At 40.7% G+C, this 13,223-nt stretch overlaps 1 long non-coding RNA gene across 1 annotated transcript; it reads left to right on the top strand.

Moving 5' to 3' along the window:
• The first annotated feature begins 2,038 nt into the window (after positions 1-2,038).
• LOC117210782 lies at positions 2,039-10,812 on the top strand. Its single transcript, XR_004488158.1, has 6 exons — positions 2,039-4,083; positions 4,215-4,805; positions 4,881-6,317; positions 9,740-9,927; positions 10,168-10,426; positions 10,526-10,812. It is a non-coding gene; the product is annotated as an uncharacterized LOC117210782 (long non-coding RNA).
• The last annotated feature ends 2,411 nt before the right edge of the window (positions 10,813-13,223 follow it).

The following is a 13,223-nucleotide window of genomic DNA, read 5'->3' as shown; positions in this document are numbered from 1 at the left end:
GTATCCGAAGCACGTTCGCGTGCACCATTCTCCGGGAGAGAGAAGAAGAAGAGCGTTCTGTGCGCCGCTTTACAAATAATTCGAAACGGGCTGGCTCGAAGGACGATTCCTTCGGGAAGGGGATTTTTCCGGTAGGGCAAGCGGCTCTCCTCGATTGTTCGCGTTGTTCACGGCGCAATGAAAGCTCGATGGTACGAACAAAAAGCCGTGAGGTAGACATAAATAAATAGGTGGTGGGTGTGGTTGGTAGGCCGCACACATGGCGTCGTGACCCGTCTCTTCTCTTCGTGAGCTCAGGGCTCGCTTAAGTTATGCCCTGCGGAATGCTGCTGCTCCCGCTTCTTTCGGTGTCGTGGCTAAACGCAGTTTCACCGTGCCCCGGCTCAGTTTCGCTTCCTTTTTGCTCCTCACGTTCGATTCTCCTTTTGCCTCCTAATGTTTATTTAGATGCAGATTAATCCTTCAACTGGACACGTGATGTTATATCGATACAATGTTCTGACTGCCACGCGATTTTTATACGTTTTGACCTGGAAGCCACGATAGATTGAAATAAACCACACCATTTCGTTTTTGCAAGATATAATATCGTATTTACACGTCTTTTTCTCACGATGTTATCTAAATTATTCACACCGTCCAACTTCTTTTGATCCATGAAATTTGTCTTGCTTCGATCGATGTAAAAAATTTATTAGCGTGGGCCACCGGCGACCACCGTCGTAGTCGACCTGTTACAGCGTTGTTTGATCAAATATTTTCATTTTGCAACGACTTATACTTTTTTAAATAGTTTTTATCTCGAAGACGATAATATACGATCGATCGAACAAAGAATTACAACAATTCCGTTTCTCTTTCTCGAGTAATCGTAATATTAATCGTCTTTGTAATGGGAATTTTTCGCTAGTCTTTGGAAAGAAACTGAACCGTAAAAATGCATCGCACGCGTCGCGTCCGTTGGAATCGTGAGGACGATGCCGACCAGATAAGACCTTCCTTTTGCAGATAGCAACGCGGAAGTCGTGAACGCGGAAATATTCCCTTTGATAGTACGACGATCTGGATCCAGAATATTCGTTTACTCTTATCTTCGTGGGAAGCCTTTCTCCTGAACGATCTTAATTGAGACTAATATTACAGATAAATTTTAAGTTATCACTCCGAAGGAAGCCGCCATACAGCGAGGTAGAATTATTTGAGTAAATAATTTGCCTGATAATTCCCAAATTCGGTTCTGAACAATTTTTAAGCGACTTGCGCTCGAAGGAGCTTGTACTTATCCAAAGGCAAATTTCTTCGGTCGATGTTAATATCTTCGGTTGTAATTAATTGTCACGATTCAATCGTCGTGTGTACATTATTTTATTTCGGAAAATTATTCCGTCGTTTATCTTATTAATTCTAATATAATGCTTTCTGGCTGACTCGAATAATATTTTTGACGATTCTTAATGGATGAAATAATGTTCTGCTCAAATTCCATTCTTTCAATTACGTCTATAAAAATACAAATTTGCATAAACATCCACGATCTACTTGTCGCACTGCGAACGAGACGAATGATTGATGATCCAATAGAAATTTTCATTATTGCTGACCATTAATCCAGAGCTCGTTTCGAAGTTGAGACGAGGAGAGAGTCGAAAGAAACGTTCGCCAAAGGCGAGGAAAAGCTGGCTAATATTCTGGATGAAGCAACGGTAAAACGGCCGGCCGTTATATTATAAATTAGAGTCGAATGGAAGATTCGCTTCACAAACTGCGTGAATAATTTATGCGAGGCGTATGTTAGCGAACAGCGAAGATTCAATGGAGTGTCGAGTAACGTTGAAGATATCGATTACGAAGATTCTTAAGGGACCACTTCCAGTTATTAACAGCCAGCTGATACGCCCCATTCGTATTCGATTTTTACATTTGTTCATTGTTTCGACGTCACTGAGTAATTAAATCGTAGAAAAAGATCTCTCGGAAGTTCGACAAGGAAATTGACACGGAGGCCCATTTTTACAATCAACAATTTACAATTTTTACATTCGTTGGTTGTTTCGACGCCACTGAGCAATTAAATCGTAGGAAAGGATCTCTTGGAGGTTTGACGAGGAAATTGACATAATTTCAAAGATGACCGAAGTCGTTAGGATGTCGTGGTGGACGTTGCTTGCTAATCCAACGCGGGAAGGTGGAGGAAAACGTAAGAAGGAAAACGTGGTTGACCCGAGACGATGTGCAGCGTTTAATTATCACCCACCCTAGAATTTGCTCGGCCGTTTACCGTTAGAGGCGGCGCTCCGTGTATACACAAATATAGCACGGCTCGTGATTCGCGGCAAACCGTTAATAACGCGCGAAGTGTCTAAAAGCTGCAACATTCGTAACGCTGTGGCAACCGTCGCGTTCCAACCGGACCATAAAATCACGAACATCCCGGCCGTCGAGTAAATTCTGCCTCTTTCTGACGCGAACGGATAGATATTAAATATGGCCGACTTGGTTTCTACAATGTTGCATAGAAATGCATTAATGTCTTCAAATAGCGTTAAATGATATTCTTCGACTGTAACAAATGTGAAACGGATATAATAGATAGAAGTCGCAGACGAAGAAGCAATGGAACATGTTACGTTTCTCGTCTTCTGTGAAAGAACAATTTTAGAATTTAATACGTTATCGATCAATCCTACGTCAGAAACTATCTTTTCGTTTCATTTTATATTAACAGTGTTTCTTGTCACGCTAATATCGAGTTAAGCTAATATCGAGTTAAGATAATGCAACAATTGAAGTAACATTATACGTTTGCTAGAAAACGTTGCGAGTTTATTATCTCTTTTCAAAATGGTTGTTTCTTCGAATCTATCAGGTTACTCGTTTCTTCGATTGTGTCGTATTACAATATTCTTCGTGGCATTAAATTCCATCTTCGCTCTATCTTAGCAACGAGACGAAGATTCAGAAATATTAGAAACTTAACAAACAATTGTACTAACGAAGATGCTTAAGAAACGTTTCAAGTAGCACGACGATTCGATGAATACTGTTAACGACAAAAAAGAAAGAAATGAATAAATCGAGGGTCGCCGTAGAAGAGACTCGCGCGATTTAACGAGCGGTCTGGCTCGCGCGTGTCCGCGGACGAAAAGGCCGCAACCCCCTCGGTACGCAATCTCCGTCAATTTATCTACCGCGGCGCATTTAATTCCCCAATTACGGGAAACTTTCATTGCACATGATAATTGCGATCCCGCTTGCTAATTAAACCCCATTAATCTCTTATTACGGAGCTACCGTTGAATCATCCCCGTGTTATACAACAGGCTGGACGTACAAGCGGACGATAGAAAGAAAACAAAGAAGCGAGAATAAAAAAGGCAACAAATTAATACAAAAAGTCACGTCCTTATCTGGTATTCTTGAACGACCGACAATCGAGAGAGCCTACTGTGTTCGTTTTAAAACCTCCAAACCGGAACAATGGCCTGACTGGATGGATAGTGGAAAAAAGCAACGACCGAGGAGGATAGAGGATGGACAAAGGAAGATGGCGGAGGAAAGCAAAAAGGAAAGAAACTGACTGAAACTGCCTATGGTAACGCGACAGACTTACGATCGTACAACGAAGGCGCACGACCATACGCGGCCAATTTTCTTCTTTTATTTTTTACCCTGCCTCGTTCCCTCTTTTCTTTCGATTCTTCTCTATCCCTTCTTTTTAACTATCGTCTCGATTAACTCGCGTTGGCGCGCGAGCACTCGCGTCCTTATATCGCGGCTCGATCGCCGCGGAGGAGGCGGCAGCGCTTTTTAAATAACTATAATGAGGGCAATTATCGTGTGCGCCGGCAAGCAGAGTGTGACGAGTCGTTGTTACACATTACGGCACGGAGGATGATCGCTCGAGCTAGATGAAGGAATGGCACGGAGAACGGGGAGGAAGAGTTGCGGGAATCATAAAGAGTAGGGGACTTCGAGAAGAGAGAAAAAGACAGCGTAGAAGCTTCGTGGCGAACGACGAAATGCTGTATTTCTATCAATTGGATTGAAATTTGGAACGATTCTATGTAGAAGATTTTTCAATCGGTAATTATAGTTGACTTATAATATAATTATTATAATTGTTGTAACTATTGTATTACTTATGTTGTATATGTTATATGTTACTTATAACTATTCTAACGTACCTTTGATAATTTACTTCATTTCTGTTGTAGAAGCTAAGAAGAGATTCATCGCTACTGTTAATCCTCATATGGAACTTGCTTGATATAAAATTCAAGTGTAATTACGATTTACCGTTATTATTAATACATTCTTTATTGGGAAGACGAACACTGTTTTCATTGTATTATTGGTTAGAGATTGTACCGTGTTTTATATTTGAATTATCTAAGCCGTGTCTGTCGATTTTTCGAGTCATTCAAATATGGAGAACGCAAGAAAGGAAAACATCGTGAAGACGTTCAAGAAGTAGAATAAGACGGTCTAACGCGGGCAAAAAGAAAATGGAAGATCAACGTTTTCTATCAACGATGAATAATCGAAAAACGAGTAAAAAAGGAGGAAAAATGTATTGAAAAGAGTGGAGCGAAAAATGGAAGAAAGTTTTCTATCGACGATAAAGGATTTGAATAAAACAGCCAAAGACATAAATGTATATTAGAACGAGTGTATAAAATTTGGATCGAGGAGGGAGGAGGAAGTGACGAGGTGGAGGAGAAGCGGAGAAGCGCATCAGAAGAGAGAGGAGAGACAGGTAGCGCGTGGCAGCAGGCCTCTCCCCCTGTCGACCCTCTCCTCCTCCGGTAACTAATGCCTCGATCCGTGCAACCACCTCCGCCAGTCGAGGCCTTAACTACTTTCTTATTCGCTCGTTTCAGACCAGCCTTACGGGCCCGTGCATAATGCCACACAGCGCTCCTTACGCATGCTGAACGACGAACACGCTCCTTCCTCCGCTTCTCCTCCCGCGCCATCTTTCTCCATCGTCCTTCTCCTCCACCTCTTCATCGTGATGCTCGTCCACCTCCGCCTCCCCGGAACACTGTACCTCAGAGAGGAACTGCGGGTCAGAGACTGCGAGGCATATTCGACGCAGACTCGTGGCTCGTGCCTAGATCCATTGGCGTCTGACTCTACTGAATTCTGCTCACCGGAATATTCTACTTTGGAAAGACAGCTTATCACATTTATATTAACGAAACATTGGATTCTGGGCGTTTTTAAATATTTAATAATAATAATTTTATATAACTAACTCGAGCTGTTATATAAAAATAGTTTTATGTAAAAATACTTGAATTGTTATTGGAATTATGTTACTGGAAGCATTGGATATTAGACGTTTTTACGTAAATATGTTTTCATACGATAGCTCAACTTAGTTACATGAAAATATTTCAAAGTCAATGTTTCGGTAATGTAAGTAGAATGGACTATCCTACCGGATAAAGTAGGATATTTCAAATAGAATTCTGTAGAATTAGACGCTATTAGACTGTAACGTATAAAATGTCTGATTACGATCTAACGTTAACGAGATTTGATCGAGTTGATTAGTTTGGTTTCTAAACGGTTCTATATACACCTAATTAATTATTATACTATTTCGCAGAGAATATCACGTATGAACAAATACTATAAATCATCGCGCCGGAATTATAAAGACGTCTTAAAGAATATCAGACATGTATACAAGTAAATATAGAATAAAATATTACCTAGTTACTATCAACATAGAACCTTAATTAAAGACTTACAGCTTCGTAGAAAACATTCAACCATTTCCAACTATTTCCAGAAAATTAAAAATCTTCGATCTTGCACAACTAAACTAAGGAACAGAGGAGCAAGAATTATTTCAAAAACTATAGAGAAGAAGAATGAGAAAGGACTTGGTGAACTGGATGAAAGAAGATGATTCGAGGATGATTCGTTGGCTTTAGTCGGGCGACGCCGATGCGCTAATATAACAAGAAACGTGGCGGCTGTTGCGCCGAGCGTACGGGAGCGAAGTAGCCTAGCTTATGGTCCGGTGGTGCCCGAGGAGCATAACAGTTCGCGGAGCATAACGCCACGAGCCATCATATCCTCCTTCCAGAAACCCTCTCCGGAGGTGTTCCACCTCCGCCTCCTCGTCTACCCCTCGTCCACGATGAAATCGGTGCTCCCCCCGGTCGTCGCGAGAGAGCACGAGTCCTCCTGGTGAGTGTACGCGTCACGCGTGTCCGTAGCCGCGTGGGGATGCACGCTCTAGGAAGTGGAAGAGACGCATGCAAACCTGACCACCTGGGACGAGTCTGCGACCAACCAGACAGGTGATTTTTGGAACAGGTTTCGTCGAGATTTTTCCGATTTTTTGGTAGCTTTGAAATTTACTTAATCCTTAACGAGTATCGTTTGATCTGGATCGACGATTGTGAGAGTAGTTGATTAGGTTTGGATTAGGTGCTGGATTTTGAATATTGTTGTGCTACTAGTAATCGTGAAAGTTATTTAGGATTAGATACTGAACTTTTTTTTTTACCAAATCCAATGAAACTAACTAATTTTAGGATAGGTTTCTTCACAGTTTTTGAAAACTTTGGAACTTGTTTTTACCCATAATTGGTATCGTTGGACCATTAATTACGTATCAGACTTTGCGATATTTTAGGTATTTGAGTTAAGAATAAGTAATATTTATTTCGTACTTCTTATTTTACGCGATATAAATCATCGGTGATAAGATAAAACGCAAACTAAAAGTGGAGTCAGGCAAATTACCGTGATCAACTGTGAAATATTCAACTATGGAAAGTTGAAGTTCGTAGACCAGTGAGAGCGTTAAGGGTTGCGTTTTAATAGAACTGGAGTTTCTAAACGATATTTGTAACACACCTCATCTATAATAATTAAAAATAAAAGCCGAAACATCGAAATTCCTAGACGACGATAGAAATTCAAGCGAGCAAAAAACAGCGTATCCGTGGAACGCACGCGAATCGAAGGGGACAGGAAGGAGAGGAAAGAAAGAATAGTGGAGCGCATGCACATACGTACACTGTGCTTATGGTCGCGTATTGCGTATGTAGTGGAGAAGGTTTGAGCGCGTGCACGTACCAACATACGTTCCTACATACGTTTATGCACAGGTATCGTCGGCTTCCGCGAACTAGATCGGCCGAGCAGATATTAGGAGCGCGTCTGCCCCGTTGCCATTGCGGCAAGTGCTGGTCATTGTCCACCCGGCAGGTACAGGAAGTCAACGCCGACCAACGACGGTGCACACAAACGAGAGAAGGAGATTTTTCGGTAGGATAATCATGGAGAAACTACAACGAGGTGCAAGATTATCGTCGCCCCGCTTTTGCGAAAACAACGCACGGTCCTATAATTAAGGGTGCGTTTGGTGTTGCGAGAGATGGGGTTGAAAAGGGACGTTAATGTGCAAAGTTTTATAGCTGTTCTAGGGGCTCTCTGTTCGAGGGAAAGGTTGAAATATTTAGGTGGATGAAGTTTGTTCGGGGGTTGAGCGGGTTAAGTTTAGGCTACGCTGAGTTCAAATTAATTAGAAAAATAGATAGCGTGGGTATTTTAATCGCAGAATATAAAATTCGGGTGGAATATTTAAAAAATAGCTAAATATGATGGACTTAGAGAATATTGAGAAGTGCTTGGATATAGTAAACTCGCTGGAATATGTAAGATATATGACGGAAAAATAGGATCGAAATATCTAGATGGATAAAGTTTGTTGGAAAATTAATTAAAGGTAAATCGTGCACCTGTTGGGGTAAGTTTGAAATAATAAGATATACAGAAAATAAGGAACTGGCTAGGCACAGAAATTGAAATGTAAATTGCAAGAGGATTCGTAAGAAGTAGAAATGAAACGTAATAATTGGAGTTAATAGAATTAATCGATCGTATTCGAAATTCAGGATACCTAAAATAACGAAAATTCAACATTATCTAGTGACGAATGTTAAACTGTATCTGCCTGTTCGTTCTTCTATAAAAAGAAACCGTTTCAATTTAAACATTCAACACGTCTGGTAAACGACGATCACCAGGATGGAAAGCTGTCATTCCTTCGACTAATTTTCCGTTTTCCTTCCTCTCTGGCAGAATTTACGGTGCTGTTGCGACAAATAATCGTTGTCCGTCGCAGGCAGGAAGCTGACGAGGAGTTGGTTGGCCAGCGAGAGATTTTCGGTACGATAATCGTAGGGAAACTCCGGACGCCCATTGTGACAATGGCCTCCCGAGGCAGCGCGATAATTACACCGGTAATAACCTGGTAAATAGAAAGAAACGTTCGGTATCTTCTTTTCTGATGCGAACTGTCGGATATTACTGACCAGCGAAATTCGTTTGTTTCCTGCTATCCATCATTCTCGATTCACAACACACTGAGAATCAGAAATAAAATCTGAATCTAACACAGAGGCTATTTAATTCATTGTTGCAAGATTTTCGAGTGATTAGGAATGTTAAAGTGTGCTCAGCTAATATTACTGACCACTAATACGTACATATTGTTGATAAAAGGAATCAAAACGACTGGTACACGAAAAAATATTTAACAAAGAATTATCAGAATACCCATGAATGCAACAATTTGCAAATTTATAGAATTCCGATGAAAAATTTGAATTTCTAAAATCGATTACTTTGACTCTGTAAACATCGTCTTTTCTGTATTTTCTCTTCTATTTTTTTTTTTTTTTTCTTTTTCAAGACTCGCGATCTCGATTTAGAAAGGATTAATTTCCTGTTTTCCTCTGCGTGCACTCTATTTTCCTTCTTACGACGAGGAGGACGATTCAGGAGGAAGAGATCGAGGGGAAGGCAAAGGAAGGAGGGTAAAAGTAAGTGAATGAGTGGATCTAAATGGAAGTTGGAAGGAGAAGGATCGTCAGGGCGGCACCTGACCGGAAAGCGTCACAGTCACCGCATTCAGCCTCGTTCTTTCCTTTCCCTTCCCTAACTGGCTTCGCCTCTTTCGCCAGCCTTCTTCCTCCTCCACCACCTCCTTCGATGAAGGGTTGCTTGCTCGTCCCTTTTTGCTTGACGATCTACGAACCAGAGGAATCCTCGTACCTCCTGACCACATCATGTATGAATGAACTGAGACTCGGATATAAAAATCGCTTTTTAGCAATTTCTTTTCGAGTGTCCTTCCTACGTTCTTTTCGCGAGATTCTTTTCGAAATCTTATTAAAATAAATTTTCTAACGACCTTCTTCCCCCAAAAATGTTTCCTTCAAATTCTGTTCTAAAAAGTTCCTTTCCAATGTTTACGAACGCAAACTTTCTATACATCTTCTTCCTTTAGAAATTCTTCAAAGCTTATTTCTATATTTTCTTTCTTTCTAAGATTCTTCCTCAATTTCTATCAAATTAAATTTTCCGTATATTTTCTTCAGCCAGAAATTCCTCCAATATAAACCTTTCTCCTACGCTTCTTTTCGAATCTGTACCAAATTTTAAGAATTCTTCCCCAAATCTTTTCTCTTTTCTAAGATTCTTCCCGTACTTTGATCTCAAGTTAGCCTCGAGTTAAACTTTCTGGCTATCGTCTCCTGCAAATCTCTCGAAGTATTTTTCGCAAGCTTACTTTCGAATCCTTGTAACATTAAATCTTCTGACCATCTCCTCCAGAAATTTATATAACAAATGACCACATATCTGATAAGTAAATTGAGAAATAACGATTTGCGATAACAGTTACAGCCAATTTATCCGGATTTTCCAGCGAGAATGCAAGTTAATACAGGAAAGGGGCAACGATGCTCATCGATATGCGCATAAACTCGAGCATCGAACGAACGCCAATCTATAAAAGCGTATGACGGTAGCAGAAGGTGGCTCGACGAAGGGAGGAGGCGAGGTAGACGATAGCGAAGCGGAGGAGGAAAGACGTGGAGGAGGGAGGAGCAGTAGGTAAGGACACATAATAGCAGGATGTTACAACGCCCGTGTCCGGTACATAAGTATCTGGTTTCATAAATGAAAGTGTCTTCATTCATAGATACATATTTCCATACAATTGCCGCTATTGGTTCGTATCTTATGATATCGCCATTATGTGTGGGCCGGCGCATTACATATGTACATAGCACCATTATATACAAATTCCTAGTAATGCGCCACTACTGCTGCATTAATGATAAACTTGTTTAGATATCGCGATATTGCGAGCAAGCTTATGTGGAAAAATAATAATAAGAAAAAGAAAAGCAAGAAAAGATTGCGTGTAAGACGTCATGAGCAGTGGACGCGTTATGCGGACGATGATATGGAACATGTGTTGTGGAACGTGTCATCGACGAGTGCGTACAGGCATTAGTAGCGCTGTCTGAAACGGATCGTCTGATTCTACTGTTAGATGTGTTGAGAGGATTGCGGATGTTGATCTCCTGGTTAATCTACTTCGTACAATGTATGTTCTATATTTTGGTCAGATTTGATTAATACAAACGTTCAAGTTACTTATGATTGGAGAAATTGAGATTGTATTCTGATTGAATATATTGGATAGCATTCCAGAATACTTTATGAGGTATATCTCTACTATCTGTAAAGTTACCATCAGATAAATGAGACTAATAAAAGGATAGTAGTAAACTTGAAGATCTCCAGTTCCTTGGTTTCCAATTTATACGGAGTTTCTGTATAATTTATACAGAGCTCGTGTTGTATAACATTTTCTGCTTCATAAAAATGAGTAATACGAAGGTTAAAAATAATGTTTCTTTTTCTATGTCCATTTAACAATAAGTACAAGATAAAATTCAGAAATTGGAATCACAGAACGATTCTTGGAATATCGTAAGTAACGGAAGATTTCTGATTATTCATAAAACATTCCAAAAATACCAGGTATCTCAAAGTATTTGTAATAATTTCATCGTTCTCCTTCTCCATAGATATCTATGAAGTACGAGATCTACGAGCTTCGCAAAACCCACGAACGAACACACGTACGAACAAACGTAGGCGCAATGTACTTCGTGCTATATCAAAAGATAGTCCAATCAAGAATCATGGCAGGAAGTTGGAATCGAAATGGAAAGAAGCAACGCTGGATCGCGTGCGTTGCAAGAATAAGATGAGCCAGCGCGAGAATTCTTGTTACGCGTTCCCTCCTTGTATCGAATAAATCTAGCTCGATGACGCCAGCGCGCAGCGATGGACGCGCCCTGTACGCTAGGTAGGAAGTCATCCTTCCTAGCATCCAGAGTCCGCACAGGAAATCTCGGACGCACCCACCGAAACAGCCCGCCCCCTCCGTCGGAGTCGATTTAATGTTTCGTTTCCTCTGCGACGATAAGGGGCTACAATTTTATAGAAGCGGCCGCCCCTCCGCCGCAAACTCTCCACGAAAACGAAAGGAAGACGCCAGTGTACCAACCGATCCGCAATTAGACCCTCGTCAAAGTTCCCGCCACGGCAGGATACGGAGAGGTCGATCGAAAGTTAGTTTAAACAATTGCGAAGGTATTAAAAGTGTGGATTGTTAGGTATTAAGTACGTCATGGTGTGAAAATGATCATAAATGGTGTATTTAATTGGAAAAGTTTCACACAGAACAAAGTGAAAGATTGTACAGGGTTGGAGCTGGAAATTTATATCGTTATACAAGTGTTACCAAAAAAACGTCGTGTCTGGAACAATTAGGAAAATGAAATTTTGTTAAGAAACAAATACGATACAAAATGTCCGAAGCACATATCACCTGCCATATGACAAAATCGTGAATGAGCAGATTTTTACTTTCTTGCTGTATTAGAGTGGACTAATGTTTCTTTCTTTTCTTCTTATCTAATATTAATTAAGACAGACGATGAACGTGGCATAACAAGTATTATACTATATTAATCGCATAACGTCATAAGAATTTTGATCGATGATTTTTTCGCGTCTGCAATAAATATAAAATTGTGAAAATCCAAGGGATGCGTATGATGCAGAAAAATATATAAAATGTCAGAAGCACACTCGTCATAATTTCTACTACTTTTATTAAGCAAAGCAAATTACTATATAGATCACACCTCTTTCGTTCTCTTCGCAAAGATAGAAAATCCGTAGTCCAGTGACGAGGCAATAAAAAATTCTTACTGAAAAAAAGTGAAACAATACGAGAAGCAACGTGCACCGAAAGCTTTCTTCAGCTTCGGCGTGCATTCGCAAGAAATTACGAGCGCTCGAAGCCATCCAAAATCGAGCGTCGTTATGCAGCTTGCACACGGAAGGAAGGAAGGAAGTCGAAGAGTGCTAATCATCCGGTTTACCCGGCTTTTTTCGGGTCAGCCTCGGTTGTTTGTTCGGTCGCGGGCCGCGTACACGGGGTATAACACAGGCAGGAAAAATGAAGGGCAGAAAGCTCGATTCGCCGAGGCGTGACCAACGGAGTCGAGCAGAAGCTCATACATATGTAGACGACTCAGGCCGGACACCGGGAACCGTGGGGAGGACCCTCCGGAAAAATGAATATGCAGCCCCATAGAGGGTATTATTTTATAAAATTTACTATCCCAGCCAGGTATTATGTACTTTTCTGTCGTCCATTCTCTACCGCGAACCGAGCGCACGTTAACTAGCCCACCTCGGCAGATGTGGTCCCTGCGACCAACCACGTTTTCCACGGTAAGAATCGACGTAAGGCGAAACACGAGAAGAACACGATTTCAAGTCAGCTTGATAGTAGAAAGATTCATTGACCCTTTGACGGTATAATCAAGCGTCAAAGAATTCACGACATACGATTCAGAGAATAATTATTTCTTTGTCGTCGAGAATTCTTGGATTTCCTCGGCAGATATAAAAACACGCACCTTCAGCTATTTATGGGGAATAAACATTAACGATTTTGTTAAGACTTATTCGAGAGTCTCCTGCGCTATACATATCGTAGAAGGGGATGGGACTCTGTTCTGTATCATTGATCGGAAGGAAGTCTGCTATCTTTGATTAATTTTTTCCAATCACTCGATCTTTATTTTTATGGATAGATTTTGTGGTTTTTGACATGATTTTAAAGAAAATTGAGATCGAACGGAGCACAGAAGTTGTTTGGAAATACATGTGAAATACATTATTTTTTACCATATCTCGTTATTGTAACCAAAGACCGTGTCAACGCTACTATAAATTAACACACTGAAATTGATACTAAAATAAAGTCATTAGCGTGCATTAGAACCCATAAGCCAGCGATTTGCTTATGCTGTCAA

Source organism: Bombus bifarius, unplaced genomic scaffold (genome assembly GCF_011952205.1).
Source record: "Bombus bifarius isolate JDL3187 unplaced genomic scaffold, Bbif_JDL3187 scf7180000008212, whole genome shotgun sequence".
In the NCBI taxonomy this organism is placed as follows: domain Eukaryota; kingdom Metazoa; phylum Arthropoda; class Insecta; order Hymenoptera; family Apidae; genus Bombus; species Bombus bifarius.
Note: the sequence above shows the minus strand (reverse complement) of the source record. Positions and strands in the feature narration are given on the sequence as shown.